Below are 26,562 nucleotides of genomic sequence, written 5' to 3'. Positions count from 1 at the left end.
TCCCTCCTTCCTTCCCATCCACCCCCATTTGTGTGCATGTTTATTTTGTTTTGTTTTAGGATATTGGAGTCTCCTGAAGCCCAGGCTGGTCTCAAACTCTGTAGCTGAGGATAAACTTGAAGTGATCTATTTCCATCTCCTAAATGCTGGGGTTGGAGACCTGGGACACCCACAAGGCTTCCATCTTGTCACACCTAAACAAATGCCAAGTGTTTCTTGAGACACCGGGATTTCCCCATGTCAGGGTTATTTCAAAGACAAAGCTGAGGACCATTTGCTTCCTTTGGTTTTCTTGGTGCAGAGATACCCTGGCACTCCCGAGTCACACCGACGGCAGAATGTGAACTTGTAGTTCTGCTTTCTTGGCCCTGACTCCTGTGAGATCTGTGCTTGCTTGGGATCGGCTGTCTGGCTTCGCCTTGCCAAAGTGAAAGCAGGTATTCAAATATTCAAATTAAATAGCAGTTAGCATTGAGATGGAATCAGCTATTCAATTTGTCAGCCTCAAACCATATTATTTAGTGGCAACCCAGTTTTCAACCCATGGTAGTGCCCTGTCCCTCTCATCTAGCGGCATGTGGCATACCACCCTCAGGTCTCCCTGATGGGGGCATTGGTGGACAGGCTGGGCTCGCTGCCTGCTTTTGTGTTCAGGGACCACAAGAGGGCGGCTTGCCCAGAGAAGCCAGGTGAGAAAGTACTGTTCTTCAGAGGGTGGAGACTTTGGACTCTTTGAAAGCGGTTCTTGCATAACGAAAGCCTTCTTACATCCCAAGCCAGTTTCGTCCACACAAAGAGAGGACGTATGCAGGATAAATTTAAGAAGAGTTCTTTCCTCCGCATACTTCCCCGTTTCTTTGGAATATATATATATATATATATATATATATATATATATATATATCTCCACCCATTTCTTCTCGTGGCGTCCTCTCCTCCATCTTTCTTACCTTCAGTCTTTATGGCAGTATCATTCTCTCTCTCTCTTTCTCTCTGTCTCTCCCTCCCTCTCTCCCTCCTCCCCACCCCCTGTGTTCTCTGGATGTTTGTACCTGGAAGCCAGGTGTCTTCATCTTACTGTCCACCTCACTTTTGGAGACTATCACTGCATACGTACAGCACATTTTGGAGGTCTCTTTCTGCATACAGCACAGCACTCTATTGGCTAGATTGGCAGACCAGTAGACTCCAGGGATCCCCCTTTCTCTGCCCATTCCTCCCACTTTGCCTGACTCCCCCTCCCCCAAGTCTTAAGGTTATTAGTGTGTGTGACTTTTTTTTTTTTTTTTTTTTTTTTGGTTTTTCGAGACAGGGTTTCTCTGTGTAGCTTTGCGCCTTTCCTGGAACTCCCTTGGTAGCCCAGGCTGGCCTCGAACTCACAAAGATCCGCCTGGCTCTGCCTCCCGAGTGCTGGGATTAAAGGCTGCGCCTCCACCGCCCGGTGTGACTGTTTATAGGTGCTGGGGGTTGAAACTGAGTGTCCTCTTGTAGCTTTGGCTTTGCTTGGAGCTCTATGTAGCCCAGGCTGGTCTCAAATTTGCTGTCTCTTTCCTGACTCAGCCTTCCAATGCTTGGCTGGCCGATGCAAACTTCCACGTCCGGCTTCTCTTCATTCTGAAAATTCTCTGTTCATTCACAAATGTTATTTTTCTACACGTGATCTCAGCCCAAATGCTGAGGAGGTATTTATTGTGGTCCTTTCTTGAAGGCTGTGTGAGAGCCTGGGAGAAAGCCAAGAAAATCAAACCCAGAGTATCCCTAGACAATATCTAGGTATTTAACCCTTTGTTACCTTGCTTGTTGTTTTAGTCTGGCTCATGTTCACTGAGGGGAAGAACAACCTTTAGTTACACAATCATTAGTCTCTCGTTTGTTTTTTAATGTTTGTTTCTGCTTTAATTAGCATTCGTTGCTCTTACATATTTAGACTAATTGACTCAAGGAGTCCTTCCTGTGAGGGAAGTGCTGCTCTTAGCCCTGCAGACTGACAGATGAGTGAGGAAAGTGACTGCTGTCACGCTTCAGTCACACTTGGGTGACAGATGGGAAGGGACACTTGTTTTCTGATGCTTTAAAAACTAAAGCAGTTTTTAAAGAAATACGTTTTCTCACGTGGGTAAATGACTAAAATCCCAGCTTTTAAGAGGTGGAGGCAGAGAGACCAGGAGTTCAAGGTCAGCCTCAACTACATAGTTCTGGGCTAGCAATCACAGCGGTTCCCATGTCTGTGTCCTTCCCTCCGTTCTTCCTTCCCTTTCTTCCTCTCTCCTCTCCTCTCTTCTCCTCTCCTCTCCTCTCCTCTCCTCTCCTCTCCTCTCCTCTCCTCTCTTCTCTTCTCTTCCTTCCCCCCTCCTCTAAAAGGCAAGGCTCCCATGTCTGCATATGACGCCCTTGGGCAGTGTCTGCATTTCCATGGTTGAACACACTGACCATTCCAGTTCCGCATCTCTAACTTTGACCCCAAGCATGGCTGTGCCCATGTCTCCCAGCCCTCCTCCGCATTGCGGTCAGGGTGCTCCTCCATGCGATTCCAGGAAGTCTCTCTTCCTGGTTAGAAGTCTTCAGTGACTCCCTGTGCCATCAGATAGGAACTCTGGTTCCTCTGCGCATTCAGCCTCAGGTCCTACCCACAGTCCACCTCACTTGCCTAACTAGATACTATTCTCTTCCTGTCCTGTCCTCCCCCATGACTCTGGAAAAAGGCCTCTTTTCATCCTTCATCCCTGTCTATTAGACACATGGGACCTCCTTTAAAGACTTGACTCTCACGTTCCTTGATTAGTCGAGACCAAGAAATCCTGCCTTCCTGGTGTCCATTGCTCCTTGCGCATGTAGCTGACATCCCAGAGTTTTATAATGATCTCCCTGCAAGTCCCTGTCCTACTAATCTGCTCCCACTTAGAAAGCAGGGGGCCGGGCGGTGGTGGCGCACGCCTTTAATCCCAGCACTCGGGAGGCAGAACCAGGCAGATCTCTGTGAGTTCGAGGCCAGCCTGGGCTACAGAGTGAGATCCATGAAAGGCTCAAAGCTACACAGAGAAACCCTGTCTCCAAAAACCAAAAAAAAAAAAAAAAAAAAAAAAAAAAAGAAAGAAAAAAAGAAAGCAGGGGCTTTGTGTAGCTAGAGTTTTCCTGCCTTGCCCACAGTCAGGACAAATCTTTCTCACCTGCCAGTTCCACAGCTGCTCAGACCCAACCAAGTAAACACAGAGACTTATATTGCTTACAAACTGTATGGCCGTGGCAGGCTTCTTACTATCTGTTCTTATAGCTTAAATTAATCCATTTCCATAAATCTATACCTTGCCACGTGGCTCATGGCTTACCGGCATCTTCACATGCTACTTGTCCTGGCAGCGGCTGGCAGTGATTCCTTCTGCCTTCTTGTTCTTTCTTTTCTCCTCTCTGTTAGTCCTGCCTATACTTCCTGCCTATCCATGGGCCAATCAGTGTTTTATTTATTGACCAATCAGGGCAACACATTTGCCATACAGAACATCCCACAGCAGCTTTGTCTTTTCAACTCAATATGTCTAGCCCAGGAGCCTGGATCATAAGTGCCATGGCAGCAAAAAAATATATCCATTTGATCCACAGTTGCTATTCCCTGCATTTGCCAAATGGGCCCGGTGTGTGATAGGTGTTCACTTCGTGTGTGTGGAAAGCATGAATGGTGGATGTTTTTAAATGTCCTGTAGTGGTCTGGCTCAAGGATTGAAAACTGAAGAGCCATGGCTGGCATCAAGCTAAGGTCCTATTTCATGTAGCCTTACGGTACCACAGAGTTTCTAAATTTAATAGCTGTGGATAGAGTGTACGCCCCTCCACTTCCTGCCCTCCACTCCAGTGCTTCAATTGTGAACTTAGCCCCCTCTGCTCATCTCGGGCCTGATGGTCCTGAGACACGGTGCTGGGGCGTGGGAAGCTGGCGCTGATTGATTTCCTTGGGGGGTGTCGTAAGACGATATCTAGAAGAGCAGCTTCTGCAGCAGGAGTCGATGTCCTCATAGTTGTGGAAGCTGGGATTCAAGATCAGAGTGTCCACAAATTGGGGTCTCCCGAGGCCTCTCTTCAGCTTGCAGGTGGCTACCTTCTTTAATATTTTTTAACACATTTTTTTATTGTTGGGTGCCAAGGCATGCATGGAGGTCAGAGGACAACTTGCGGGAGTCAGTCCTTTCCTTCCACCGTGTGGGTCCCAGGGACCAAACTCACTTCTGGTGACGAGGGCCCAAGGTGGCCGTCTTCTTGCTGGGTCATCTTGTGGTCCGTGTCCTCCTAGCCTCTTCTTCCAAGGACTCCGAACATTATGTCAGGACCCATCCCGGTGATCTCATTTAACTTGGATCACCGCTCTGAAAAGCTGATCTCTAAATGCAGCCTTCTTCTGAGCCACCGAAGGCTGGGGCTTCAGCCAATGAAAGCCGCAGGACTGTATCCTATTGGAGGTGGGGCGGGGCTTCAGCCAATGAAAGCCGCAGGACTGTATCCTATTGGAGGCGGGGGGGGGGGCTTCAGCCAATGAGAGCAGCAGGACGGTATCCCATTGGAGGCAGGGCGGGGCTTCAGCCAATGAGAGCAGCAGGACGGTATCCCATTGGAGGCGGGGCGGGGCTTCAGCCAATGAAGGCCGCAGGACCGTATCCTGTACAAGGCAGGGGTGTGGACTCTCAGCATCTGTGGTTGCTTCCCTGTATCCAATTCCTGTTTTATAACACGTCAATAAAGAGGAGCCCAGGAACACTCCTGGGAGAGCGCAGTGCCTTCCAGTCAAACGATCTCAGCTCCTAGTGGTTTTGATCTTGGGATCACACGCGTGTATCTTGAGAAACGAATGTTTCAAAATGCCAGGCAGAACTTCGGTGATTTTCTGTCTAGAAATCTGTCCCCTTTCGTTTTGTTCTTTTGGAAAGCTGACCTGTGGGCTGCACACTTCCTTTGTGTGCAGGGTTTGGTGGACTGGGAGATAAAAGTCAGGTAATGACATGGCACCACCTCCGTTTGCTGTAAGCAAACAGTCGGGTTCTTTATTACCCTTGAAATGGGCACTCGTGACACAGGTTGGACTCAGAGAAGCGAGGCCATGCCAAGTGTCTGTGGGTCAAAGTTCCTCCAGGCACTGCATGTTAATCAGAAGTTCAAGCCTAGTTAGCTTAGCCAGTCGTTGGGGAGAACTTTGGAATAAATGATTACTGAGTTGGATTCAGGAGTTACCATGCTTCATAATTCCTTCCTAAGAGGCAGGCTGCAGTCTTCCTTGGTAGACACGGAGTGAGGCTCTTGTCACAGTTTAATTCATCTCTGTGGAGTGGCATTATAAAATAAAATTTACTGTACAGAACCTGGCTGCTCAAAAGTGTTTAAGTGGCCATAAAAAATTCGAACAGTCCCAGCACTCGGGAGGCAGAGCCAGGCAGATCTCTGTGAGTTCAAGGCCAGCCTGGGCTACCAAGTGAGTTCCAGGAAAGGCGCAAAGCTACACAGAGAAACTCTGTCTCAAAAAACAAAGCAAACAAACAAATTTCCAACAGTTAGGGAGGCCCACCTGTGTGAGCAGAAGCCAGCTGTAAAGGGTTCCTGAAGCTGAAGGAATCTATAGAACCCTTACTCCTTCAGTCCATCATGGTGTCTCTCACATGTAATCACAACACTTGGGAGCTGGAGGCAGGAATGTCAGGAATTCAAGGCCAGCCTCACCTCATAGTACGTTAGAGGCCAGCCTGGGCTACGTGAGACCCTGTTACAAAGCAAAGCAAGAGAAAACCATGGTCAAGATCACCAGGCTTGCAGGCAGTAGAGCTAAGTTCTGTCACCATGTTGAATGTGCAGGGTTCTCCTCTCTCGTCTTCCTCTCTTACTCAGAGTGAGACGTTTTCCCCTTGGAATGTCATATAGCTAACATGAGGAGCATTGCAAAACCGTCAAAAGGATGTCATCTCTTTCCTTGGGGGGAATTTCCTATAATGCTTGGTTATATTCCCTTGTAGGATGGAAACACCGTGTTTTTCTTCTTACCTCTCTTCTACCATTATCAGTCGTTCTTTTAAAAGAAATGAAAGCCGGGCGGCGGTGGCGCACGCCTTTAATCCCAGCACTGGGGAGGCAGAGCCAGGGGAATCTCTGTGAGTTCGAGGTCAGCCTGGTCTACAGAGTGAGTTCCAGGAAAAGCACAAAGCTACACAGAGAAACCCTGTCTCGAAAAACAAAACAAACAAACAAACAAAAGAAATTTCTATTACATTTACTTATTTTGCATGTGTATGTTTGGGGCGGGGTGGGGGTGGGGAGAGTGTGTGTACCATGGCATATACGTGGCAGTCCGAAGACAGCTTGTATATGTTAGTCCTCTCCTTCCATCATCTTGGTCCTCAGGACTGAAGTCAAGCGCCTTTACTTTTGGAGTTTACAGGCTGAGCCCTCTTCCTGGCCCCCATCGGTGGTTCTTAACAGCACTTCTGGGTTCCTAATGCCAACTTTTTCATTTCACAGCTCAGGAAACAAAGATATTAGAAGGACGCTTGGCTCTTGGCTCCCCAGCCTCGCTCCGCCGTTGCCCAGCTCACTGGAGTCTGGTAAGTTAAGGTGGCTTCATGTTGACCACTGCTCAGATGAACACAGGACAGGGGTTCAGAACATTACTTAGCAGGTTCCATAGGCACATGATCGTGCTTCCTCATTATTATTTCTATCTTCAAGATTTATTTTTATTGTTCAGTTTTACGTGTATGCCTGTGTGTCTGTATGAGCGTCTGCCATGTGTATGTTGCTGCCCAGGGAGTCCAGAAGAGGGACTGGATCTGCTGGAGCCAGAGTCACAGACTGCTGGGAACCACCTGATAGGGATGTTGGTCCTCTGAAAGAGCAGCAAGTGCTCTTTAACCGCTGAGCCATCTCTCCAGTCCCTTATTATTATTAAAAATAAATAAATAAATAACCGATATGTTGTTTTATCTGTGGCCCAGTGGCCGACCTGAGCCGGCCACTGCCCTGCTGCTGAGGTCGAGGCCTGGACGAGCCTCAGTGTCTCCACGACCACAGCCTCTGCTCCTGCCTCAGCTGCCGGCACCTGGGGAGCCAAATGCTGGTTTTTAACCAAGTCTCTATGGTTTGATTTTATCAATAAAGACTCAGGAGCCAGATGCGGTAGAAACCTGCTAGCTCAGAGGGACAGAGAAGGCACCAGCTGACCTTCCTCCTGTGTTTGTCCGTGCCAACGTCCCGGCGGGAATGGGAAAAGCCGTGATTTGTCTGTCTTTGTTTTGTTTTGTTTCGTGTTGGTCTTGATGGGCGTATTTAGTAGTGAGTTCACACGTGGGCTGTCACTGGATTCTCCTTCACTCTGCAATGCCGCCCTCGGCGCACACCCACCCATCAACCGTGACCCAAGAAGCCTGCAATACCTGGGGTGTGTCTTATGGAGACTTAGATTCTGGCAGTCCTTACATAACCCGCATGAAATGTTCACAGGGGACAGTGCACTTCCTTTTGGGGGAGCGGGGCACTGAATTTTCAAGAGGAGACAATAGTGTGTGCTGACTGAATTAATGGGAACCCTGTGCCTACCAAGTGAAAAGTTTAGGATCTTCTTACTAGAAGAGAAACAAACCTGTTAAAGGTGTAGAAAATGGCAGCCGAGTTGTGTGCTGTAGGAGAAGCAGGTCCTTCCAAATCACATGGCCTCACACCCATGTACACACAGGTACCTACCTATACACCCACACACATGAGCCCACAAAAACGTGTACATATGTGCCTGCAGACTACACACACACACACACACACACACACACACACACACACACACACACACACACTCAAAAATGGAGAAAGAAAATAAATGAGTCTCTGATGCTGTCTGGAGCTAGAAGTTGACAGTCGGACAAAGTCTGGAACTTTATTTTTATTTATTTATTTATTTATTTTTATTTTTATTTTTATTTTTTTTTTTGGTTTTTCTAGACAGGGTTTCTCTGTAGCTTTAGTGCCTGTCCTGGATTAGCTCTGTAGACCAGGCTGGCCTCGAACTCACAGAGATCCGCCTGCCTCTGCCTCCTGAGTGCTGGGATTACAGGCGTGCGCCACCACCGCCTGGCCAACGTCTGGATCTTAAGTGACATTTCAACAGACTCAGGTGAAAGAATGGCTTTAGTAGGGAGAGGGGGACCGGGGACAGGCAGCACTGACTGGGGACAGCCATGTGAGGGTCCTACCGTAATCCCCGAGCTCCAGTAGCAAGGATTAGCACAAACCTGGTGGGTCCAGGTGGAGAGGAGGGGCTTCAGGTGTGGAACAAGGATTTGGTTACCTTTCTGGAACAATCTCTGACGTCCTTGCAGAGGTGGATTTTTTTTTTTTTTTTCCGAGACAGGGTTTCTCTGTGTAGCTTTGCGCCTTTCCTGGGACTCACTTGGTAGCCCAGGCTGGCCTCAAACTCACAGAGATCCTCCTGCCTCTGCCTCCCGAGTGCTGGGATTAAAGGCGTGCGCCACCACCGCCGCCGCCGCCGCCGCCGCCACCACCACCACCACCCGGCTGCAGAGGTGGCTTTTAAGCTGAGGGTAGGATGTGATTGCTGCTGTGGTTGGAGTTCAGACAGAGTTCTTCCCGTGTCGGTCAGCATTATTCCTGGAGCTGGGTCTTAAGCCTGGTTTTCCTGTCACTCCTCTCTAGTGCTCTCACCTGCATTTCTCACGATGACGACCAGCTTCTGGGGCGAGTCGGCCTCACCTCCCATAGGCTCCTCTTTCTTTTCACTGCCTTTTAATGGGAGCAGGCAAAGGTGATCGGTGATCGTCCACATAGTCATTCCCCCCCACCACCAAAGGCCGCGTGTGAAAAAGTGTAGGATGTGAGAGGAGCACCTGCTCTCAGCTTCTTGACTCGTGCTGACGCCTTCCATCCAAAGGACTGTTGAAGTCAATGTGGTCGCAGATGCCTGTAATCCCAGAACTTCAGAGATGGAGGCGGGAGTTCAAGGCGGTCCTCAGTCTACCCACCTACCTATCTCTCTCTATATATATTTATACATGTGTATATATACTTACACACACACACACACACACACACACACACACACACACACACACACAGACACACAAATATGAGAGAGAGAAAGGATAAAGAGGGACTCTAGCTTTGAACTGGCCATCCTGAGCTGGATGGTTTAGAAGTCGGGGATGAATTTGAAGGTTTGGTCACTCTTAGGAATTGATGAAAATTGGTATCTTTTCAAGATGTTTCTAATCTCCACCACCTCCCTCTGGAAATTTTACCTTAGTCCGAGATCAGAGTTAATCAGTTTCCAAGCAGAAGAAAACCTGAAATTTTATTATGAACTTCTTTTTTCTTCTTTGACTATAACTTAAAAAAAAAAATCCTCGTGTGTGTGTGTGTGTGTGTGTGTGTGTGTGTGTGTGTGTTTTGGGGGAGTCAGAGTTCCTGATGGGAACTTCAAATTAAATAGTCAAACATCTTGAGTCCTGACCCTTTCTGACTAATTGTCCTTTAGACCCCGTTCCAAAGAAATCCATGGGTGAGGAGGTAGGTAATCTACTAGGTGAAATCAGAGGACAACTTTTGGGAGCTGTTCTCTCCTACTTTGGGTCCCAGGGATCGAACTCTGGTCCTCTGGTTTGGTGGCAAGCGCTCTTAACCACTGAACCACCCCGCTAGGTCAAACCGGACTTTCATGGTGGTGGTGGTGGTGGTGGTTAAGTGGCTGGTCACGTTCCCAAACTAGAGCGCAGCCAACAAAATGACAAAGTCCTCAGAAGCAGCTTTTCATACAGCCCCTCCAGCTTTGTTGGAGAACGAGTCCTCAGAAAACAAGCCCCTCTTTTCATTTCAAGAAGGCATCCACAGGTGAGGGCCTTTGAGTTGCGCAGTTCTTGAGGCCTGTACGAGGGAAACTTGGTAAAGAGCAAATATCCCCAAAGGTCAGACGGAACTGAGCAGACCGTCTTTTGTCCAGCCGTGCACTAGCAGGGTCCTGTCACAAAGTGTCCCTGGGTTGCTCAAAACAATCCCAGAAGAGAGGCTCTATAGAAGCAAATTTTTGGCTTCTTCTACTTTTAACAGAAGAGTTGTTTGCTTAACACACAGTAGTAGTATTTACTATATACAGGGTAGCGTTAGTGCAAAGAAAGGGGGAGAAAAAACACTCACAGTTCAACTTGAAACCTGCCCAGGGCCACCGTGGGAACGATTCTGGGGACTGCCTGAGGGGCGCACACATTATCCCAGCACAACAAGGTCTCTGCAGCAGAGGCCAAGAAAAACCACGAGCTAGAAGGAAATGTCGGGGTTGGGGATTTAGCTCAGTGGTAGAGCGTTTGCCTAGCAAGCGCAAGGCCCTGGGTTCGGTCCTCAGCTCCCGGAACGAAAAAGGAAATGCTAACATCAACAACACCCCGAAGTGAATATTCAGAGCATTCATAGTGCATTTCTTTGAACGAGGACGCAGCTTCTCTAGTGAAGGGCCTGCGTGGCACTGATGGAGCCCTACGCTCCATCCCCAGCGGCTCGCAAAGCTTCAGGTGGTGGTCCATTGCCTGCAATCCCAGCACTTGGAAGGTGGAAGCAAGAAAATCAGAAGAGTGTCATCCTTGCCTACATAAGGCCTTTGACGCTAGCCTGGGATAGAGACCGTATTTAAAAAAAAAAAAAAAAAGAATCATCCACAAAAGTTTCCTAGCACCGGGTGGTGGTGGTGCACTCCTTTAATCCCAGCACTCGGGAGGCAGAGGCAGGCGGATCTCCGTGAGTTTGAGGCCAGCCTGAGCTACAGAGTGAGTTCCAGGACAGGCTACACAGAGAAACCCTGTCTCGAAAAACCAAAAAAGTGTCCTAGCTTCCACAATTCCTTTAGGCACCTCTTCTCTGACTTGCTTGTGGCAAGAGAGGTAACCCATGTTCAAAATGGAAATGATGGAAAGGTAGAGAGGAGATCCACGGCTTACCCAGTCATGGGGCAGACAAGCACTTGGGTGGTGGCCTACGAGGGAGGTCTGTCTTCTACAAGGAAGAAGTTTATCCCCTCTGCACCTACAAAATGTCTGGTGTCTCTTGGCAGAGTAGCAGGTCGGTGGTGGCTCCGTGCTCTGTAGAAACACATTTAATGGTTTGGACAGTAGGAAAACCAGTCCCAAGTTCTGAGGCTGAATTATTTGGTTAAGGTCAGCGTCAGCCCTTTAGGCACATTTCATGGGTGACATTCAAATGTCAGCGGTGGGTTTGGGAACATAGCTAAGGAATAGAGCACTTGCCTGGTAGGCAGCAGGCTCTGGGTTCAATCCCCTCTACCACAAATGTCAGCACCAAAGCTCCCAAGAACTGAGTCGTCACGCCAGTCACTAGATGTACATCAGAGTCAAGGTTTCCTGCAAGGCTCCACAGCGGCTGAAAACAGGTTGCGCCCACATGTGTTTGTAGCTACCACACCAAGGACAGACAAACAGAACTCCTGACCTTCACTTCAGCCACACTCACTGGTGTCAATGCTGGAATTAGATGGAAAAACAAAACAAAACAAAACAAAAAAGACGGCAACAGAACATCCACATGGATTTCATCCAGAATGACAAAACTTCTGTGCCCTAGAAACAGATGAGTTATTGTCGAAGCTGAGACCAAGGTCATCAGCACGCAAGGCACACTGAAGCGAAGAGTCAGCTGCCAGCCTCAGGTGCCCGGAGTGAATGGCTGCTTCACCCAGACAGGCCCTTAGACCTAACCCTGTCAACACTTACTGAGTTGTGTTTTGTTTGTTTGTTTTTTCATTTCCACATGTATAATCCATAACCAAGTGATTGTCCAAGGCCTGAAGTGTTGGAGTTAGAAGGAACCTAGAGATGACGGGACTAACGGAAATCAATTCACAGAGAGCCGATTATGTGCCAGGCATGAGAGAATGTTCTTGCGCTTATCCCTTTCACTTGGCTAGAGTCTTTTTATCCTTATAATAATCATCTCACTAGGAAAGTTAGGAACCTGGGCATGAATACTGGCACGCACCTGCAATGCCAGGATTAGGGAGCTGGAGACAGGAAGAGTGAGTAGGAACTCAAGGCCTGTCTGAGCTCTGTGCTCAGACCCTGCCTCACCAAAACAAACAACTTCCAGGTTTGCCGGCATGTACCTGTAATTGCAACACTCTGAGCCTAGAAGCAGGTGAATCAGGAGTTCGTGGCCAGCCTTGGCTACATAGGATTTTAAGACAAGCCAGAGCTGCACGAGACCCTGTTTTAACCCCCATGACCCCTTCAAAAAATGTTTTTGAACCATGAATTCCAGGGGCGTACTCAAAGCATAGCACATGTCATGGGCAGCTGGAGGCCAGGGAATGTACTTTTTAACCACTCACTCTTCAGAGGGCTGAGGGGCCATCCGAAAGGGCATGCTTTGGGCATTCCTGCCAGCCCACGGGTGTTCTCTAGCCCACATCAGTGGGAATGACAAACTGTGTTGCATTCGACAGAGTCTAGACCTTGAAATACAAATCGGGTAGCTAGAGTTCCACAGGCCTTTGTGAAGAATCTTGAACTTCAGCTCTCGGTCATCTGGGTGCTGCCTAGAACCTTAAACCAGGATGACAGAACCAGGATGAGCATCTATCTTCCTGGGCTTCGGGTTTCAAACACATGTCCAACTCTACCCAAGCCTCTGAGTTAGTTGGTCCGACAGGAGCCTGGACATCCGTATTTTAAAAAACTCACCAGTGGAGTATATCCCGTGTTGGGCAAACAGCAGTTTAGACTTTTGCTTTCTAGCCTGGAGAATTGCTCTTTTCTGTTTCTGTTTTTCCTTCATGATCTGTGGAGATGGGGGAAGCTGTAAAAACCTTTGACTCCTGGGAAAAAGCCATTACTTAGTATGGTGGAGTTCTGTCCAAAAATAGAGCTGCCGCTTATACGGCTTGGCCTTAGGTTCCGAGAAGCACAACAAAGGGTCCTCTTTGCAAGAGGCTAATGGCAATGGCCTAGTGGTGAAGAGCATTGTCTGTTCTTCCAGAGGATGCAGGTTCAATTCCCACAGGGTGACTCACAACTGTCATCCCAGTTCTAGGGAACCCGATGACCTCTCCTGACCTTGGAAGGTACCAATGCACTTGACACACACAGATACACACAGGAAAAATGCTCAGACACATACAAATAAATAAATAAATCTTTCTTTAAAAACCACCCTTATCGCTTGGACTGTAAAACTAGTTACTTTATATCTAAACTGAGGTTGCAAGGGGTGGTGGGCTACTGAAACAGCCTGTAGGTCATGTTCACCTGAAACAAACAAAGATTCGGGTGGGTGGCACACACTTGTCATAACAGCCTTCAGGAGGGAGACATGGGCAGGGAGACCAGGAGTTCCAGGCTACCTGAGTTCACACAGTGACTTTGAAGGTAGCCTGGGGTATATATGACAGTCTCAGAAAACAAACCACAAAAACTATAACTTCCTCCCTCCCCAAAAGTCCCATAAAGACATATACGAATCTGTGTTCTGCTGTAGGCTGGGTTTAGGGGAGAGATAACTCTTAGGTTCTGTCTTAGGGCTTTATCTGTAAAGAGACACCCTGACCATGGCAACTCTTATAAAGGAAACATTTCATTGGAGTGCCTGGCTTATAGTTTCAGAGGTGCAGTCCATTATCATCGTGGCGGGGAGCATGGCAGCGTGCAGGTACTGGAGAAATAGCTGAGATCCTACATCCTGCAGGCACCAAGAAGTCAACTGAGTGTAACACTGGGCAGTATCCTGAGCATAGGAAACCTCCAAGCCCGACCTACAGTGACACACTTCCTTCAACAAGGCCACACCCACTCCAACAAAGCCACACCTCCTAATAGTGCCACTCCCTGTGAGATTATGGGGGCCAATTACATTCAAACCACCACAGATTCCATCTTACCTTTGACTAAATATCAGGAGGAAAGGTTAAGACCTTTGTGTAGACCTGCTCGTTGATTCTAAAATCAAGAAACTAAGACCGAGGCCCTGTGGACTAGCCAAGCTTTGAACGTAGATCCCTTGATGTTGTGATCACCTCCGTAGCCCAAGTTACAGTTTTAGGCTCACATTACTGCAATAGCCATGAAAGAGGGAAAACTGAAAGACATCTAATGCGTCTAAATGTCAACATTCTAGTGGAGTTTGGATGGTTGTTGTCAGCCTTCAATGGCTGTGTATGGATGTATATTTAAAATTGGATTTGACGTATCGTTATTGTATGTTCACACACAGGGCTGTGCATTCCCGAGTGCATGCGTTGAGTGAAGTCCAAGGGAGGTTGTTCAGCGGCTCCTCTATCACCTTCCACCTTATTCCTTCGAGACAGAAACTGGAGCTCGGAGTCTTTAGCTAGGCTGGCATTTACTTTCCAGTGGTCCTCCTGTCTCTGCCCCCACACGGCACTGGGGTTAACAAGTGTAACCCAGGTCCTCAGGGTTGTCTATCGAACACTCTGAACCACTGAGCCATCTTTCTAGCCTCCTGGTTTGTTCGTTCGTTCGTTTGTTTTACTTAAGGGATTATTTTGTGTATATGTGCATGTGTGAGTGCGGGCACATGTGTGCCGCGGTGTGCATATGGAGGTCAGATTCTCTGCTGGTTTTTGTTGCACGAATCCTAATTGGTCTTCTAATAAAAACCCAGAGCCAGCTATCGGGGTAAAGGCTGAAAGATCAGCCACTTCTCACCTCGCCAGCTCCTCAGCCGAAAGGGGAAGATCCTGTGTCCATGAATCCTCAGGCTGAGTGCCTCTGAGTCCTGTCTCCACCCACCTTACATTCCTTTCTCTGCCCAGCCTTATCACGTCCTGTCTCAGCCTTCCTAGTGTTGGGATTAAAGGCGTGTGACTCCCACGTACTGGGATTAAAGGTGTGTGCCACCCCGGGTCTGGCTATTTCTCTTTTAAATAATCTCGTGTAGTCCAGGGTGGCCTTGAACTCACAGAGTTCATGGGTCTGACTGCCTCCTGAGTGCTAGGATTAAGGGTGTGTGCCACCACTACCTGGCCTCTAACGCTGTGGCTGGCTCTGCCCTGTGATCGATCTTCAGAGAAGCTTTATTTGTTAGCGCATATACACATTATCAGCCCAGGTTTCCATCTCCCACCTTGTTTGAGACAGGGTCTCTGAGGTTGTGCGCAGCTAGCTGTCTCTGGAGCTTCCGGGGACTCTTCTGTCCCTCCCCCCTTACGACCGTGGGAGGTCTGGAGTTCTAGAGGGTGTTACTGTGCCCAGCTTTACCTGGGTTCCGGGGATTTGAACTCAGGTCCTAACGTTTGCGCAGCAAGCTCTTCACCCGCCGGACTGTCTCCCCAGCCTGTTTTACGTTTTTTTTGTTGAATTGGGAGATGTAAGGTCAACCGTGTGACCTTGTGGCTCTTAGCACAGAGATCACGTGTGCTGTGAAGCGGCATGCCTCGCTTCCCTTGTTCTTATGGTTCGCCTTTGGAGACAGGGTCTCACGGTGAAGCTCAGGCTAGCTTGGAACCCATTATGTAGCCCAGGTTAGCCTCAAACTTGTCCGCTTTCCAGGACAGAGCTATCTTTGGGGGGACGGGGAGAGGACATAACAGCTCCAACCCTGTTCTCTGTGCTTTAGACCACACCAACAGCAGGCCGAGCATGCAGCCGGCCTGACTGGGGAGCGTAGGAACGCTGGGACCTGTCATCTGTATGTGAAGGCAGCAGGCGGGGGCCTGGGACCGGAACAGGAGGCCGAGGCTCTGCTCTTGGCTTGAGAATTTGATGAGTCCCAGTTTCTGGCTGGCTCCTCGATATTCAGCAGCCCCAAGAATCAATTCTGAAGGCATCTTGAGGGATGAAAGATGAGGAATAGCACCTGGTTCCACAAAGCCACCCAAGAGGGAGCTCGTCGGCCTGTCCCGTTGTTCCTTGGTCCACGCTGGAGGATCTAGACTGAGAGGGCAGATAAGGGGGCCTCTCTGGGGAGGCCCGAGGGCGTGCTCAGCCAGGGTCTGCACTCGGCTTGCAGCCAGGCCAGCTTGGCCCAGATGGTCTCTCTTAGCGACTCGCACTTTTCTCTCTGGTACCCACTGGCCAGGTGTCCAGAGCCCTTGGGGGTCCCCAGACTCCCCTCCCCCACAAACCTGTTTTCTCCCGTGGTACCAAGTGTTCTCTTCTTCATTGAGGCTCCAGTCTGGGCCTCCGCGGCTCCCCACGAGCTTCCTTCTCCGGTCCGTCCGTGTCCCGCCCCGCCTGGCTTCTGTGTACACAACTGCTATTAGCATAACCCAACTCGCTTTCCCTCTGTAGAACCCCCACAGTTAGGGTAAACCGAGGAAGAAGAAAGAACAAAACAAAGATTAGACACGAGAGAGGGAGAGAGAGATAGACAGAGAGAGACGGGGAGGGGGTGGGGGTGGGGGGGAGAAAGAATGAAAAAGGGTTAGGGACCAGAGAGGCAGCCCGGTGGTTAAGAGTCTGTTGCTCTTGCAGAGGACCCAGGTTCGGTTCCCAGCACCCACATGGTGGCCCACAACCACCTGTAACTAACTTCACATCCTCTTCTGAACTCCTCGGGCACCCAGAGGATGTCTATATACACCTGCAGGCAAAATGCTCACACACACAAGAGACAAACTTTAGAAGAGAGCTGACTTGCCTTTGTTAGAGAAAATCTTTCCCACGTGAGGGAGGGGGGTGCCTCTCCTTGTTTGCTGTGGTCTGCATTATATTTTAGTGGTTGACCCCTGAAGGCAGCCCCCCCACCTTGTGGCTGCTGGCAAATCCATTTTCCTGGGGTTTGCTGATCATGTAACAGTGGCATGCATATCCTTGCCCTCTTACTGGATAATTAAAAAGCAAAGCAAACCAACAAAATATGAGCATCCCACACACACACACTTTTTTTTTTTTTTTTTTTTTTTTTTTGCTATGGAGCCCACTCATTAAGTTATACCCAGAAGCTAGGGCCATGATGATGTAAAGGCAGGACTTTGGTTTATAACCATGCTTGTGTTTGCTTTGGTTGGCCCATACCAACCAGTTTGGAAAAATTCCCAACGTACTCCCAATGCTGATTCCTAGGCTCAGCTTAGGTTCCCAGTGGCTTCCCATCCATAGTAGGGGTGGTATCATTGCACAGCTCTCCATCGTGGGACTCCCAGCCCAGAACAAGGACAGTCATCATGCATAGGGTGGCGTGGGTAGGAAAGTCCACCCTGAGTCTAAATGCTTGTGGCAGCTTTGGGTAGCTAGTTACACACACACACACACACACACACACACACACACACACACACACACACACACACCGCTCTCTTGGTTTCCCTGTTGCTGTGAGACAGACAGCAGGTGAGCAACAGAGGTTGGTTCACTGAAATTTGAGATGCAAATAAGTTGGAAAAGTCAATCATTTTGGGGAATCTGCATTATTCAAAAGACAGTGGAAGGAAGCCCAGTGGCTACCCGCTGAGATTTTGGAGTCTGAGTGGGCAGCTCCGGGCCTTCTTTTCCCAGTCAGTGGCTTCACTTGGTTTCTCTGGGGTTTAGTTTTCTCATTTGGAGGAGAAATCAGTGTTGTAAGTGGAGTTGGCTCAGGAGTGTTTGCAGGAGATGGCCTTTGTCTAGAATTTACTGCTAGGCATGATGGATTGTTCTAATCCCAGCACTCCAGAGGCTGAAGCAGGGAGATCACCAGGAGTTCCAGGCCAGCCTGGGCTACAGAGTGAAGCTGTACCCTCAAAACCAAACAGCAAAACCTAACCCAACCCAAAGCAAAATAAATAATGAGTAAATAAAAAGGAAGTATACCAAATGGTCAGTCCTGAAACCCCTATACATGTTGTATTTATATATTTAGGAATATATATGTAACAATAGTGAAAGAAAAAGATGCCATGAATTTGAAAATGAGCAGAGTTTGGGGGTGGGTGGCAAGTGTTGCATGGGAAGTGTGGGTGGAGGAAAGGGAAGGGAGAAATGATGTAATTATAAATCTCAAAAAATAAAAATATTATTTAAAAAGACTAATAAAAGAAAAACTTAGCATCTTTGTAATCCTAGCACTTGGAAGGCAGAGGCAGGAGGATCAATAGTTCAGGGTCATCCTTGGCTAAGTAGCAAATTCTAGACCATCCTGGACTATAAAAAGCCCTGTCTCAAAAAGAAAATGGTATTAGTGTTTTAGCACATATTTGAGAAACATACTTTAAGAGAACATTTCTCAAAGTTTTATCTTAAAAGTGGATAAAACGTAGTGGGATGCCCCGTTCCATAGGAAGCTCACATAAGTAGACAATTTTTTAGTATAAATATGTCCCAAACAGTGCACAGAATGCATTATACTAAAATAAAATTTTTATTTGCTAAATCTGTTAACTTTATGTTCTTAAAAATGATGGGAACCAAACACGTTTTTGTTTTTGTTTGCTTTTGAAATGGTATCTTGCTGTATACCCCAGACTTTTCAGGAGCCTGTGAAGATTTTTTGTTTTTTCCGTATTGGGAATCAATACCAGGCAGGGACTCAGCCGCTGGGCCATAGCCCAAGCCCTCATTCAACGTCTTTTTTCCCTCTGAAAAGACTCAGTTTTACTTATGTTTCTGTGTTTATCTGGGGGCTGGGCAAGTATGTGCCCAAGAGGGTGGGTGCCTGTAGAGGCTGGAAGAGGGCATCGGATTTCTTGAAGCTGGAGTTCCAGTCTTGGGAACCAAACTCTGGGCATCTGGAAGAGCAGTGTGTACTCTTAAGCACTGAACCATTTTCTCCAGCCTCTTCTCTTAACTTAAAAAAGAAAAAAAAAAATTGAATCAGTCTCACTGAGTTGCCTGCTTTGAAGTTCCTGTAGCCCAAGCTGGCTCTGAGTAGTTGGGATTGTAGATCTAACTTAGGTGCCTCTGTTGTGAGGGATGTGTGTGTGTGTGTGTGTGTGTGTTCCTGGGAATTGAACCAGAAATTTGAGCATGCTAGACAAGTGCTCTACCATTGCCCTACATCCGCAGCCCGATAAGGGGTAGTTTCCTAAAGCTTAGTTGCGTTACGGAGTCTCTAGAACACATCAGTGACATTCTTCATGCTTTGTTCCACTGGCGATGTTCTTGGCCTAGCGTGAACTCTCATTGGATGATGCTCAGCCATCATGGTCATTTGGAAAATATTGGTTCGCTTATTTGTAAAACATCGGCATATGTTTTATTATACAATACACACTGAAATTTGTTACTGTCACAACTGATCTTCCCAACGCAGCCTGTAATTATTGGCGAGCTGTCAACCCCATGTTAGCAACGCAAATTTCCCCCAATTTTAACCCGACTCTGACAGCTAGAATTAGAAACAGCTGCGGTCTTTGAAGTGACAGGCTCCCTTCCTTCATTTGCTAGAAAGCGTCTGCCAAAAGCCCAAGGCTGAAGAGAGAGCTGTAGTTGACTCTTTCTCATACAAATGGCTTCTGGGGAGGAAAGGGGCAAGTCTGTGGCGCATCTCAGTCACACAGGTGATCCCCCCTGAGACAGCCATCTTGACCTAGTACCTAAAACAAGCTCTTTTCTGGGTGAGCTTCCTGGGGTTCCTGGAACCTCCCTTTGAGAATTGTGGGTCTAGTGACTAAAGAACCAGTGGAATCCGGTACCAGATGGTGTAGATTCATCGTGTCCCACTGCAGCTTTGTGTTTCTTAGATAATTTGGGGAGATGGGGAAAGCCACTGAGGCCTTCTTTAGGGTGTAGGTTGAGGCCAGGGTGGGTGATAGGCAGTTTCCAAGGCCATATGCACCCACCACACTACCTGAGACCCTTTTCTGAGATTTGAGGAGTTGGAATGAGAGGGACTTCAGCCTTCTAGATTACATCTCTACCTCTCGTTTCTTCTGTCCTCTCATGTTCCAGAACTCAAAACTCCTTTCAAAAATCTGAAACCATTCTACAGGCTAAATATACACAAGGTTCACAGATGTCCAGGGCAGAGCTGGGCCACCAACGTGCACAGGTGTTTTGGAAGTGAGCAGCAGTCTCTCCAGATAGAATATTCTGCCCTTTCAGAACTCTGTAGTTGAAATGTCCAGGGAGAGTTCTTCAGAGGCAGAGGAACGAGGGCCTCTGAATCGTCAAGGCCAGCCTGGTCTACATATCGAGGCCATGTCTCAAAAGTACGAAACAGAACAAACCCAAGGGGCCCCCGGCATACTTATGTCCCGAGGACCACAGGGCAAAACCTTGACCTGGAAGTGTTAGGAATGGGGATTTAGAATGAGGAGGTGGGAAGTATGAGGCTAGCTAGGGATACAAAGTGGGACCCTACCTCAACAAATGAAAGCAAGAAGCCAACCAAGCAAGAAAACATGTCCTGTGTGGAAGACATTGACCTCTCTCAGGGACACAAATCAATCGGTGACCAGCGTGAGACAGCATATTTAAATCAGAGCAGGCCAAGTGCTAGGCAGGTCTCTCCACGGCCAGCCTACAGGGTTTAAATATCAAATTTGTAAACACAGGGAAAAAAGAAAAAGAAAAAAAAAACAAAAACAGGGGAGGGGGAATCTATACTATTTGGTTGGATTTCGTGGTCAAATGCTCAGACCGAGACTGGTCCTTCTCAGCTCTGTGATCAGCACAGCCGTGTGTCCCTAGGCTGTCTTTCTGCCTGTCTTCCTGTCAGTCTGAACCAAGGGAGATCTCACAATCCAGTGCCTGGAGTCTTAGACAGCTAATAAACGATGCTCAGTCCCAGCACGCGAGATGCTGTGGCGGAAGGGGGGGGGCGAGTGCTACACAGTGATATTATATCTTTTTTAAATGGCATGTTAATGATTGTTTATTTGTTGATTGATTAATTGTATGTGCACGCATGCATTTGTGTGTGCGCGCACGCGTGTGTGCATGTGCCACAGAGCACACGTGGAGATGAGAGAACTCGGGCGTCTGCTTTCTTTTCACTGTTTTGAGTCCTGGGGACTACACTCCGTCCGCTTGGGCTTGGTGGCCAGCGCCTTTCCCTCCTGAGCCATCTCGCCAGCATAAGATCATGTCTTAAAAAAAAAAAAATTAATCTTTAGAGGCTGGAAAAATGTCTCAGTGGTTAAGAGCACTTGCTTCCCCAGAGAAGCTGGATTTGATTCCCAGCACCCGCATGACTGCTCACAGCCATCTGTAATCCAGTTCCCGGGATCTGATGCGCCCCCTCTGGCCGTCTCAGGTACTGCACACATGGTGAACTTAACACCCATCAGGAAAACACCTGTAAAAATGAAGCTTGGTTTTTGGTTTTGTTTCTTTAAGACAGAGTTGTGCTGTGCAGCTCAGTCTGATCTCCCTCCTGCTTCTCAAGAGCTGAGTGCTGGGTTTGCAGACAGAAACCACTATACCTAGCTTTGGAGGTTTGTCTTTGTTTGTTTGTTTTCGAGACAGGGTTTCTCTGTGTAGCTTTGCGCCTTTCCTGGAGCTCACTTGGTAGCCCAGGCTGGCCTCAAACTCACAGAGATCCGCCTGGCTCTGCCTCCCCAGTGCTGGGATTAAAGATAAACCAGGAAACTGAGGCTGAGAGCCCAGAGTGAGACTAGAGAGATGGAAAGACCCATCAGGAGGGAAAACAAAAAATACCACAGCAAGAGGCTATGGCAGAAAAATCGTAAGTTCAAGGCCTGCCTGAGCTGGAGAATCTGTGTTCTTCAACACAGCACAGCGTGCTTAGGCTGTCGAGGTAGGAAAGGGGGCGGGTGGTGGGGGCGGGGTGGGGGGTGGGGGTGGAGTGTCTGTACAGGACTGGTTAGCTAATTGTGTTAGAGGGCAGTGTGCACTGAACTGTTGTGTAAGCTAGAGGAGAAGACCGCCCTGGGCTGGCCGGCCCTGCTGCCCCGCCCCTGAGCAGGCAGATAAAGGGTCATTTGTGAAACCCACCCAGAACAGATTAGTCATTCCAACCCCAGAGAAGGAAAACTTACTGCCGAACTGAAGCCTCTGTAACCGGAAGAAATGGAAAATAAGACGGGGTTCACACACACATAGGGGGTGAGGGGACCGTTGTCACGGCCCTTCAAACCCTGCGCCGAAGATCCCAGTTGGAGAACTGTCAGTTCTTTGAGATATCTTCCTTGGCTCTGGATGGTTGTTTTTGTTTGTTTGATGTATATCAAGAAGCAGACTCAGAGAGGTGGAGATAGTTGCCCAAGGTCACACAGCCAGAGTATAGAAAAGCCAGGTTCCCAGTCCTGCGTTCAGTTTTCCACACGTCTACTTGTACGAAGTATTGAATTCTGAATGCTCTTGGGGGACGGGCGCGGGGGTGGGGATTTAAAAAAAAAAAGGTTTTATTCGCCTAACCTGTCTGCCAAAGCAAACATGCTTCTCTAGACGCATTTGCTCTCCTTTTAGGCTGGTAGGTAGCGCGAAATTACCATCTCCGCTCACTGTCCAACCCAGAGCGCCAAGAGCAGGTACGTGCTTGTCGCCCACATGGGCTCGGGACGGAGGTTCTCTGGCCCAGGTGGCCCCGGGAGCTCTCCTCTCAGTCAGTCCCTTCTCTATTTGGTTAACCCGGGTTCTAGGAAGCACCTGACCCGCCGTGGGTGCCGATCGCCCGGTGCCGGTTTCTGCTGTCCTTCGGTTCTAATGGTTAACCAGAATGGAATGCCAAACTTCTGGTTCGGGCCACAGTTGTTGTTTAACTGTGACTGGACGTTTGGGCTGTGGGAAATGGGGAGTGAGCTTGTTATTGCGGAGGATGCCTTTTCCAGGGGGCCTTCTCCCCAATAAATAGGAATGGTGCCCCATAGACAGACGCATGCCTGCTACTGTGTCTGCAGGTGTGCCGGGGAACTCTACCCTTGAGCTCTCCTGTATTAACGCTTCACGCAGACACCTTTTCGGTTTGACAAGCCGAGACTTGCTTGAGGATTAGAACGAGGTGATCATCATACCTAACCTTCAAAACAAAACAGAAAAACCTCTAAGGCCCCCCGGTGTCCCCGTTCTATTTCTAGAAGCTTTGCCTGCTAAATCCCCCTACCCCCACCCCGACACTCACAAACACACACACACACACACACACACACACACACACACACACACACACACACTTCAGATTTGGGTTTATTTCCTCTTCTTAAGGGGAAGTGTGGAAATCTGCTGGTTCATTGACATTATTGTACATCGCGAGATAGCTTTGCTACCATTATATTGGGTTCCCTCAATGGTGTTTGCTCTGAGGGTGGGACCAAAGGCTGCTTAGTGTCTCGTAAAACATTTACCAAAAGCACTGAGCCATGGTTTTGAAGGGCATTCCGTTGCCAGAGCGTGGGAGGCGAGGGCGAGCTGGGGAAGAGAGAGCGCCAGGTGTTTGGCAGGTACCGGTTTCATACTTTGATATTTATTAATATTTCAAACTATGGATGGCGTTGGCCTCGGGCCCCCTTCTCTTGCAGGGGTGGGGACGGAGAGTGGGGAAATATGTGGGGTGGGCAGGCGGGAAGACTTTCTTGGTAAATTCTGGTTTGCTGGTGGCTGCCTGTCCCCGCAGACTCTGTAACCTTCTGCTGTTTTCAGTTTTACTAGAGGGCCGAGCTTGTCATGGGGGAGAGGGTTGAGAGGTCCTGGTGGCCTGAGCCTTTGCGGGGACTTGAGCGCGGGGAGCCAGGTCCGGGGACTCTGGGAGGCCAAGTGTCACCTTGTGCCTTGTACGTGGTGACTCATTCTATCGAAAGCTTTGCTAAATGGCGGCTCTGATTTCATGAAAATACTTGAAAATTTTCTCTCCCCCTCTACCCCCGTCCCTCTTGTGTTAAGTTTGGACAAGATAAGTACAAATTAAAGGTCAGTGGAGGCAGGCTTTATCTTCGGATCTAGACTTTTAGGCACAGCGATTTCAGAGTCTCTTTATATTGCTGGCAATGGACTTGGGAGATTCCTTGGGAACACTGTAAAGACTTTTTGGAGGGGGGAGGGGGGTAGAAAATTTGAGCTCATGTGATCAAGAGGGAACCTGAACTGTATACTTTTGATCAATTGTCCAGTTGTCGCTGTGATTATGCCAGACACGGATACTCACAGTTGTGGCTGAAATCCAAACAGGAAATAGGAAATCCTGAAAAAGTACAGCTCCAAAAAAAGTGGGTGTCAACTCTTGGGGAATGGTGTCACGGTACAATAAATGAGGTGCAGCAAGCATATGGAGGTCTTTGGCCTTTTCCCGTGGTCGTAGACGTAAGTGTGAGGTGCGTAGTAATGGTTGAGAATTCCATCGGTTCTGCCAGAAGGGGATCCCGAGTCAGTCAGTTTTTGCCAGTGAGGCCGGCAGAATGAAACCGCGGACTCGGTGAAGAGTTTCTGGTCACTGTAAAAGAGCTGGGAGGGGTGATGGTTTCAAGTTTAGAGGAGGACCCCCCCCCTCTGCTAAAGTTTCCGGGTCAGCCTTGTGTGTTTGGGCAGAGAGGACTCCATCTAACAACTGTGGAGGTCAGAAGACACAGTCCCAGGGAGAGATGGCGTACGGATCTCTCTGCGGAATAGGAAATGGAGCTCAATAGCCAGGCATTGAACTACCTTGACCACCGAGAAGTTACGTAACTTTCAAAAAGTGGATTAACCTTTTCGTAGACCCTGACGATTTCAAAACTAGCTGGGCGTGGTGGCGAATGCCTTTGAGACCAGCAGGAGCAGAGTTCGAGACCAGCCTGGTGTCCAGAGCAAGTTCCAGGACAGCCAGGGATACACTGAGAAACCCTGTTTCGAGGGGGGAAATTTTTTTTTTCCAAAACGGGTATGAAAACTGATCTGTCACATAGGTGCACCTAGTTTTCACAACACATGCAGCTAGGCCATCTGAGGTACCCCACAAATCCAAAAGGGAGACTTTGGCCAGCAGAGGGGTCTGTGCGCTCACGCCAGACTCTCTGAAGGAGGTAATATTAGTCAAATCTGAAATGTGATCAGGGGAACAGAGGCCCTGGGAAAGGGCCTAAACACCAGCCACTTCAAGAGACTCCTAGATCTTCTTTTGCAAACTTTATCTCACCGGGGAAGTTCCTTCCTTTCAATTTTTCTAGGTAAATCCCAAGACTTGCGGCAGTAAGATCACCAGAGGTCAGTCTATGCCCCACAGGGGTCCCTACAGTTTCATCGATTTGTTGAATGACAAATATTGCTGCTATTAAATGGGGTAATAATGCTTTTATGTCAAGTTGGCTATGAATGAGTAGCTGGTAGTACTCGTTTTTTTTTTTTTTTTTCTTTTTTTTGTTATGTTCTTTTGAGGCGGTCTCACTAGCTGAGTCTCAGTAACTGAGGCTGACCTTGAACTCCTGTGTCAGCCTCTGGATTGCTAGAATTGTAGGTGTGTGCCACCATGCTATAGAGTTTACGTCTTTTTTCCTTTTTGAAGTGCAATCTCACTGTGTATAGTCACAACTGGCCTGGGGTTTACTATGTAGCTTAGGCTCGCCTGGAATTTAGGAGACCCACCTGCCTCTGCCTTCTAAATGATGGTATTAAAGGTGTAGGACACCACACCCAGACATTCGTTTGTTTTGAGAGACAGGGCACCACACCAGAGCTCCAGCTGGCCTAGAAATTATGGTGTTGCCCAGGCTCCCTTCCAACTCCATCAATCCTCCTGGCTTAGCCTCCAAGTCCTGGGATTACAGGAACGAGTAACCAACCACTTTTTGATTGTGTTTAGTCCCACCCTATGAGATGGAACCCATACCACCCACTGCTGAAGTGGATAAGAACCTGAACTTAGATGGGTCATGGACATCAGGGGAAAACCTGCTATTATTCTGCTAAAGGAAAATGGCAATGACTCCTAATGACTTGTTGCTGTACCATAAATCAGCCCCTCATCACTTAATAGAGTTAGCTTTCAATAACATTTCTGGTTGTCAGTGAGTAATACAATCTTACCAGACCCACCCATCCACTCACCCACTCACCCACCCACCTATCCATCCCTCCACCCATCCATCCCTCCACACATCCATCCATCCACCCATCCATTCATCTATCCACCCATCCATCTACCCACCCACCCATCCATCCATCCATCCATCCATCCATCCATCCATCCATCCATCCATCCATTCACCTATCCACCCATCCATCCACCCATCCATCCACCCATCCACCCATCCATCCACCCATCCACCCATCCATCCATCCATCCATCCATCCATCCATTCACCTATCCACCCATCCATCTATCCACCCACCCATCCACCCACCCATCCATCCATCCATCCATCCACCCATCCATCCACCCACTCATCCACCCACCCATCCACCCATCCACCCATCCATCCTTTAACTGTTTATTAATGACTCATTCCGGGATGTGTTCTCTTCTCTCAGTCCTTTTTTTGTTTTGTTTTGAGTCAGGGTCTTAACTGCATACACAGATTGGCTTTGAGTTAGTGGCGATCTTCCTCAACCCCCCAAGTTCTGAGACTCCAGGTGTTTGTTCGTCCCTTGCCTGGTTTCATTCTCGGTTCTTTAAGTATGACTCCTTCGAGTTTCTCATGCCACCCCTGCATTAACCATCATCTACCACCACAGCTTTGGCTGTTGCTGAACCTCATACAAATGGAGTCTTGCAGTCTACGACCTGTGT

The 26,562-nt window shown here is 48.4% G+C and overlaps 1 protein-coding gene across 10 annotated transcripts in view; it reads left to right on the top strand.

The window, feature by feature from the left end:
- Rbm47 (RNA binding motif protein 47) overlaps positions 1–26,562 on the top strand; it is a 135,946-nt gene that overhangs the window by 51,152 nt on the left and 58,232 nt on the right. For 8 of the 10 annotated variants that reach the window (XM_037209057.1, XM_028882249.2, XM_037209056.1 and 5 more), the window contains one exon: positions 6,490–6,572. The gene's annotated coding sequence lies outside the window, so the exon portion shown is untranslated. Of the gene's footprint in view, positions 1–6,489; positions 6,573–23,216; positions 23,306–26,562 lie in introns of those variants that run through there. The other 2 variants (XM_037209054.1, XM_037209055.1) reach the window with 2 other exon arrangements.

This window comes from Peromyscus leucopus, chromosome 10 (assembly GCF_004664715.2).
Source record: "Peromyscus leucopus breed LL Stock chromosome 10, UCI_PerLeu_2.1, whole genome shotgun sequence".
Lineage (NCBI taxonomy): Eukaryota > Metazoa > Chordata > Mammalia > Rodentia > Cricetidae > Peromyscus > Peromyscus leucopus.
The sequence above is the reverse complement of the archived record's forward strand: the minus strand, read 5'-3'. Positions and strand labels throughout refer to the sequence as shown.